Consider the following 9,021-nt stretch of genomic DNA (forward strand, 5'->3'; position numbering starts at 1 on the left):
AGCCTGACACAAATTTGCAGATATATATAATTTGTGTCAGGCTGTCAGAGTTTTGTAGGAGGAAGTGTTTCCTGTCACTGTGGGCTCTATGGCTATATATATATATATATATATATATATATATATATATATATATAGTATAGCATTGTATAGTTTTGTGGATCTTTTGAAAAAACAAACAAAAATATGACATTTTCAGATTGGATTTAGGTCTAAAATAATCTAAGGAGGAGGCCAATAGGAACTGAAAACCCTTAACCACAAACCACAGAAGAAGAGTTACATATCCAGTTATCAGAGGAGGGGCCTCATAGTCAAACACTGGTATAGGCTGGGTATACCTGCAACCATGAGGATGTCTCTGTAGAGGATCTACTCAGCTTTCTCACTGTCTTATCTCTCAGTTAGTTTATCTAGTCTGTGTCAGGATGTCACTCATATTACTGTTGCTCCTCTCAGCGTTTATAGGTGAGTGCTGAATACTCAGGTTAAACCAAATAACATTTTTGAATACAGTGACATTGCTTTTTCAATGAATGATTGCATTGCAAACTAAGTGGTATTTTATTGGAAAGTTTAAATTCTTTCTCTTGTTATACTTTATGGGCACCTAATCCACATATTTTTTCTCTTTCGAAATTAACATTAACACAATGACAATACTTATGTTGTTGCAGCTGATCGTGTGGAGCAGGAAAAAATAACTCCATTGAAGCCTGAAGTCAATGCTCTCCAAGGAACAGACATCACTCTCTCCTGCAACTACAAGGGCAACATTTTCAATTTGCAATGGTACCGTCAATACCCCGGATCCAGACCAGAATGTTTTCTTTGGATCCAACAAAGCAGCATGTATGTACAGAATACATCCATAACGACTCCACGACACACTGGTAGACTGAATGAAGAGAAGACCCGTGTTGACTTGATGATCTCCTCTGTTGAATTGGAAGACTCTGCTCTGTACCACTGTGCCTTGCAGCCCACAGTGACAGTAAACCCAGACACACTGTACAAAAAACCTGACAAGACACTTGAGGGTGAACAGTGCATTGTATTTTGATCAATCAGTTACTATTTAGAGTACATTAATACATACATTTTTTTCCTGAATATCCACATTAATTGAAAAAGAAGCAAGAAAACACATTTAACTTAAATATTACTGAGGAAATAATACTTGACATTTTTTTCCTGTTTTGATATAACATGATCAAAGATACTAGTCTGAATAAATACAGAATGAAGAACATTTGTGGTGTTGTTTTGCTTCTTTTAGCAGGGGATCCCAAACATTTTCAATCGGCGACCCCATTCCAGCATTGTGGAACATCACGTGATGTTTATTCATGTGATATTTGAGTGACAAAAAAATGAATGGGCTAAAAAAACATAATAATAAAAACTTAGCTGACATGGGCTTGTTGATCTGTTCATTTGCTGACAAGTTATAAATAGCTCTCTAAGGTATGCAATGAATAACATGACAAGAGGAACTGATAGTGTCCGAACGGTTTTGCCTAAAATATGTATGTGACCACTCTATGGAAAGATGAGACTCTCACTGTCGATGTGCCAACTTCTGTTTGTAGCGTACCATTTGGGCTATCAAAACATCTTGTTATTTTTGTATACCTAAAGGGGTTCAAAAATTCCAAATCAGATAGCTTAATGATCCATGGTATGACCCAAAGTTAAATGATGCACTCGGCATACCTTTGCACATTTTGGTATGGTATCATTTCCCCCAACATTTCAACTAAACAATTGAATATACAATAAGCTCCTCCCATACTGCAGAGCCCCACAATTATGAGACTTCTCAGCTACAGTGGATGGAACATAAAGTCTATAACAGTCTATTCTTCCTCTATCCTTATATCACAATGCACATTGGCTTGGGAATACTTTTCTTATCCTGGCTGCATGCTATTTTGGTACAGTATACTGCTTCTCCTTCCTATTCTCTTTGTCAGAATTTTAGCTAATAAGTTATTACATATGATTGATTATTAAACAAAATTATTATAACTTTTTTCAGAGTGCAGATGTGAAGAGTCTGTTGACCAGCAGAGTGGACATGTTACTGCCCTTATCGGAGGACTAGTAACACCCAGCTGTAACTACACTACCAGTAGTCCATCTCCTGATCTCTTCTGGTACATCCAGTTAATGTCTGCAAAACACCAGAGTTTACTCTGGAACATGATAAAAAGGCCAAACTTGTGTATCTGGAGATATCCTCTGCTGAAGTGACAGACTCTGCTTTGTACTACTTTGCTCTGAGGACCCACAGTGACAGGAAACTTAGACACACCGTACAAAGATATGTAACATCTGATTAAGGTGAGAAAGTTATCAACAGGCACATTAATGAATATGTCCAAAACACAGCTTCCTGTACACACCCCGGATCAACCCTAACCCTGGCCATAACCCTAACCCTGGCTTCATTTCCAGATCAACTGTCATTGTCTTCATAATGCATTTATAACATGAATGGAGTGTATTTGTAGCATCACTTCTACAATGTAAGGATTGAAAGGGACACACTCCAACACATTTGGTTGTCTACCACCCCCAGGGTTGTGGAGTAACTGATTACAAAAAACTGTAACTGTAATAAGTTACATTACCAGAAAAATATTGTAACCAGATTAGATTAAGAACTACATTATGACACCTTTCTGTTTTCTTAATGACATTCAATTCAGCATTGAAAAATGGCGCAAGTTTAAGTTTGTTCTGCCTGAGTGAGTCCGAACACAAGTCAGAATCAGAGACCACTATGATGACACACCAAATGCACTTGATGGGGCCGATTGTTGTCTTATTCACATAGAAATGTGAGTTATAGATCTGTCATTCTCATTCAAAGCAGGTCTAAGAAGTGGTAAATCTTTTCTATGTACGCTATTTCTATTCTCCCCGTTAGTTTTTGCATCTTTTACTTTCGGTTTTGTACACCAGCTTCAAACTCCTGAAAATACAATATTTTTGGTTATATAAAATATATTTCACAGTGATTTAGATGGTACTCTACACAATGATTGCTTGTTTTGTCACATAAACTGAAATTCGGCAAACTATTCTAATTTTAGCAACCAGGAAATGGCAGAATGATTTCTACATATTGCATATTTAAGGGGAAATACAGTGCCGTGAAAAAGTATTTGCCGCTGCTAAAATGTTCTCTACTTTTGCAAAAAAAACATTTATAGTGAATGTTATGAGATCTTCAACCAAAACCTGAAATTAGATTATGAGAACTTCAGTGAACAAATAACACAACAACAAAATACTTGTTTCATTTATTTTCATAAACAAAGTCATGCAATACCCAATGCGCCAGTGTGAAAAAGTAATTTCCCCCTTACACTCAATAACTAGTTGTGCCACCTTTAGCTGAAATGACCCCAGCTTCCTGTAGTTGTTGATCCGTCTCTCCATGCATAACTGCTTTAACCCAGCAACATTTGTGGGTTTTCAAGCATGAACTGTTCGTTTCAATTCCCACCACAAAATCTCAATTGGCATTAGGTCTGGACTTTGACATTCCAAAACTTCAAAAGTGTTGCATTTTTTTTCCATTTTCTTGTAGACTTGATTATATGTTCTGAAACATTGTCTTCCTGCATGACCCAGCTGTGCATCAGCTTCAGCTCACAGACAGATGGTCTGACATTCTCCTGTAGAATTATCTGATACAGAGCAGAATTCATGGTTCCTTCTATTGAGGCAAGTCGTCCAGGTCCTGAGGCAGCAAAGCATCCCCAAACCATCACACTACCCCCACCATGCTTGACCATTGGGTATAAAGTTCTTCCTCTGGAATGTTTGCTTTTCACCAGGTATTTGTTGACAATTTCACCAGACATTTGTTTTGTTGTTTTGATTCCTTAGAGGATTAATGTCTCTAGGGTATGGGGCAGCATTTGGAATTTTGGATGAAAAGCGTGCCCAAATTAACTGCCTTCTACTCAGGTCCAGAAGATAGGATATGTATATAATTAGTAGATGTGGATAGAAAGCACTCCAAAGTTTCCAAAACTGTTAAAATAGTGTCTGTGAGTATAACAGAACTGATTTGGCAGGTGAAAAGCTGAGAAAAATCCATTCAGGAAGTAGGATTTTTGTTGTTGTAGTTTTCTATTCAATGCCATTACACTATCCATTGACTTAGGACTCAAATTGCAATTCCTATGCCTTCCACTAGATGTCACCAGTCTTTAAATTGTTTCAGGCTTGTATTCTGAAAAATGAGGGCGTAAGAGCAGTCTGAATGAGTGGATCCTGCCGTGTCACAGAGCCTTTTCATGCGCACGACCGAGAGAGTGCCTTTCTTGTTTGCCTTTTATATTGACTACGTTATTGTCCGGTTGAAATATTATTGATTATTTAGGCTAAAAACAACCTGAGGATTGAATATAAAGATCATTTGACATGTTTCTATGAACTTTATGGATACAATTAGGATTTTTTTGTCTGGCTGTTGTGACTGCGTTTGAGCCTGTGGATTACTGAAGAAAACGCACAAACAAAACAGAGGTTTTTGGATATAAAGAGAGACTTTATCAAACAAAAGGAACATTTATTGAATAAATGAATGTCTTCTGAGTGCCACCATATGAAGATAATCAAAGGTAATTGATTAATTTTATGTCTATTTCTGACATGTTTAACTCTTCTACTTGGCTGGTTACTGTTTGTAATGATTTGTCTGCTGGGCTATGTTCTCAAATAATCGTAAGGTATGCTTTCACCGTAAAGCAAGTAAATCTGACACCGTGGTTGGATTCACAAGAAGTTAATCGTTAAACCTATGTAAAATAGTAGTATCTTTTCTGAATTTTTATAATGAGTATTTCTGTATTTGAATTTGGCTCTGCAATCTCACTGGATGTTGGCCAGGTGGGACGCTAGCATCCCACATACCCTAGAGAGGTTAAAACCTGTTAGGGCTAGGCTGAATACTGCCCCCTTTGGAGGAATTGCGTGCCCATAGTAAACAGAAACAAAATCTGTCCAAAATTGCTAATATATGCATATAATAATTATTATTGAATAGAAAACACTATAAAGCTTCTAAAACCATTCAAATTATGTCTGTATGTAAAGCAGAACTCTCAGGGCAGCCATTCTCCCAAACTCTCTCTTGTCATCAGGAAAGTTGGGCCAACTTTGACGTCATCGCCCCCACCCTTCCCAACCTGCTACGGATCTGGGAACAGTTTCTATCTCTTCAGCGCGATGTCTCCTTTCAATGGGATGTTTCATTGTGAGAATCGCGCACTCCCTCGCCCTTTGGCGGGCTAAAAGCTTCGGGTCACACGAAAATACATGTACTCCCATGCGCGCGTCGGGTCTGGAGCTCTCTTTGTTCCAGGATTCACCAAACTATGTCAGTTTGTCTGTTCAAGCTGAGAATTGTTTTGCACGTTTAGAACATCCTAAAGCTTGATTCTGCACTTAGTATGACCAGTGTAGTCTACATATAATATGTAATTTTGAAGTTTTGATGCGCATCCCCTAGAATTTTGGCTGCATTTCAGACGGAATTTGTCGCGTTTGATAACCCAAAGACACAGACTTGAAAGCCAAACGCAGTTTTTGGTAAGTACGACTCCTTCCACGTCTTCTGATCGAAGAACATCAAAGGTAAGGGAATATTTATGTGGTAATTTTGTGTTTCTGTGGACTCCAACATAGAGGAGACATATTGCTAATGTCTGAGCACCGTCTCATATTATTGCCTAGTGAACGAATTCTGTAACGTTAAAAATAAATGTAACACAGCGGTTGCATTAAGAAGAAGTGTATCTTTCTAACTATATGTAGAACATGTATATTTAGTCAAAGTTTATGATGTGTATTGCTTGTTATCTGACTTGTTATCTCTCCACTGGCTTCCAGTTGAAGCTCGCATCCGCTACAAGACCATGGTGCTTGCCTACGGAGCTGTGAGGGGAACGGCACCTCAGTACCTCCAGGCTCTGATCAGGCCCTACACCCAAACAAGGGCACTGCGTTCATCCACCTCTGGCCTGCTCGCCTCCCTACCACTGAGGAAGTACAGTTCCCGCGCAGCCCAGTCAAAACTGTTCGCTGCTCTGGCCCCCCAATGGTGGAACAAACTCCCTCACGACGCCAGGACAGCGGAGTCAATCACCACCTTCCGGAGACATCTGAAACCCCACCTCTTTCAGGAATACCTAGGATAGGATAAAGTAATCCTTCTCACCCCCCACCCCTTAAAAGATTTAGATGCACTATTGTAAAGTGGCTGTTCCACTGGATGTCTTAAGGTGAACGCACCAATTTGTAAGTCGCTCTGGATAAGAGCGTCTGCTAAATGACTTAAATGTAAATGTAATGTAAATCTGACGTTATCTGGCGGAGCTATCATCATTTCTCCGGACATTTGAGTAGCATTTTTTGAACATGGCGTCATTGTAAACAGAGATTTATGGATATAAATTGCATATTATTGAAAAAAACATAAATGTACTGTGTAACATGTCCTATTACTGTCATCTGATGAAGATTTTCAAAAGGTTAGTGAATTATTTTTCTTTTAAACCTGCGTTTGTTGATTGCATCTTTTGTTCAACATGGCTATTCAAATTAGCTGTGTCTTTGGTGGTGGTTTGACATAAATATGTGCTATGTTTTCGCCGTAAAACATTTTAGAAATCTGACTTGCTGGGTAGATGAACAAGGTGTTTATCTTTCATTTGAGCTATTGGACTTGTTAATGTGTGGAGGTTAAATATTTCTAAGAATATTTTTGCATTCTGTGCGCCATCTTTTGAGTTGAGCGTGGGGGGGAGGTGCCCTAGGGGAACGTGGTAGCGTGAACAAGTTTTAAGGGCAGTACTTGTCTTATTCTTCTCCATTGGTTTTTGTGAAGAGCATACATTTTGAGGCAATACCAATAGAGGGCAGTCATTCATTATGTTTTCACCAATTCTTGTCACAATTACATATTCTGTTTGTGCTACTTTTATTAACAATTTACATTTATTTTATAAATGTCTGCGGTTTTCCAAATGCATGCAGTTTGCTGTTTCAGTGTCTTAAGATATTTTTGTCAGATGTTATTATGGAATACTGACATATAATTACAAGCATTTCATAAGTGTCAAATGCATTTATTGACAATTACATGAAATTGATGCAATGAGTCAATATTTGCAGTTTTGACCCTTCTTTTTCAAGACCTCGCAATCTGCCCTGGCATGCTGTCAATTAACTTCTGGGCCTGACTGATGGCAGCCCATTCTTGCATAATTAATGCTTGGAATTTGTCCGAATTTGTGGGGTTTTGTTTGTCCACCCGCCTCTTGAGGATTGACCACAAGTTCTCAATGGGATTAAGGTCTGGGGAGTTTCCTGGCCATGGATCCAAAATATCGATGTTTTGTTCCCTGAGCCACTTAGTTATCACTTTTGCCTTATGGCAAGGTGCTCCATCATGCTGGAAAAGGCATTGTTTGTCACCAAACTGTTCCTGGATTGTTGGGAGAAGTTGCTCTCAGAGGATGTGTTGGTACCATTCTTTATTCATGGCTGTGTTCTTAGGCAAAATTGTGAGTGAGCCCACTCCCTTGGCTGAGAAGCAACCCCAAACATGAATGGTCCCAGGATGCTTTACTGCTGGTATGAGACAGGACTGATGGTAGCGCTAACCTTGTCTTCTCCGGACAAGCTTATTTCCAGATGCCCCAAACAATCGGAAAGGGGATTCAGCAGAGAAAATGACTTTTCCCAAGTCCTCAGCAGTCCAATCCCTGTACCTTTTGCAGAATATCAGTCTGTCCCTGATGTTTTTTTACTGGAGAGAATGGCTTCTTTGCTGCCCTTCTTTACACCAGGTCATACTCCATCAGTCTTCGCCTCACTGTGCATGCAGATGCACTCACACCTACTCCTCCAAACCCACGACTGTCTATTAAACTGAAGAAGGATAGAACCTGTGTGGATCTGGGGATCTCCTCTGCTGATGTAAAATACTCTGCTCTGTACTCTTGCGCCTTGCAGTCCACAGTGACAGGATACCTGGAAACATTGTACAAAAACCTGACAGTTCATGATATACTCCTGTTGTGCATGTTTTAGGGCAATGGTGTGGCTTACTACTGTAAGTAATAAAAAAAGCTACACATTTATTTTACTTTGTGTGCCGACAGGTTAGTAAATTACTGTATTCCTGTCATCCTCTTAAGGATCCGCCCCTTTTTTTCACATTTTTGCCTAACATGACACACCCAAATCTAACTGCCTGTAGCTCTGGAACTGAAGCAAGGATATGCATATTCTTGCTACCATTTGAAAGGAAACACTTTGAAGTTTGTGGAAATGTGAAAGGAAAGTAGGAGAATATAACACAATAGATCTGGTAAAAAATAATACTTAGAAAAAACCAAACGTTATTTTGTATTTTTTTGTATCATCATCTTTGAAACTCATGAGAAAGGTCATAATGTATTATTCCATCCCAGGTGCAATTTCAATTTTGGCCACTAGATGGCAGCAGTGTAAGTGCAACGTTTTAGACTGGTCCAATAAACTATTGCATTTCTGTTCATAATTTGGTATCAAGTCTGCCCAAATGTGCCTAATTTGTTTATTAATAACTTTCCATGTATAAAGTTGTGCAGTCTACTCAAACAATAGCATGGTATTCTTTCACTAATAGTTACTGTAAATTGGACAGTGCCGTTAGATTAATAAGAATGTAAACTTTCTGCCAATATCAGATATATCTATGTCCTGGGAAATGTTCTTGTTACTTACAACCTCATGCTAATCGCATTAGCCTACGTTAGCTCAACCGTCCCGGGGAAGGGACACCGATTCCAAAGGTTTACATTTTTTAGGCTAATGTATTTTTATTTTTTATCAGTATTATTGAATTTTAGAGTAAATACTAAGATCTTTCCTGATTTCAAAAACATAATTTCAAATAGACCATCCTGACAAACCGAAGTGAAGTGTATGGATAGGTGGGTAATTATGTTA

The sequence above is a fragment of the Oncorhynchus nerka genome, linkage group LG9b (genome assembly GCF_034236695.1).
Source record: "Oncorhynchus nerka isolate Pitt River linkage group LG9b, Oner_Uvic_2.0, whole genome shotgun sequence".
NCBI classification, from domain to species: domain Eukaryota; kingdom Metazoa; phylum Chordata; class Actinopteri; order Salmoniformes; family Salmonidae; genus Oncorhynchus; species Oncorhynchus nerka.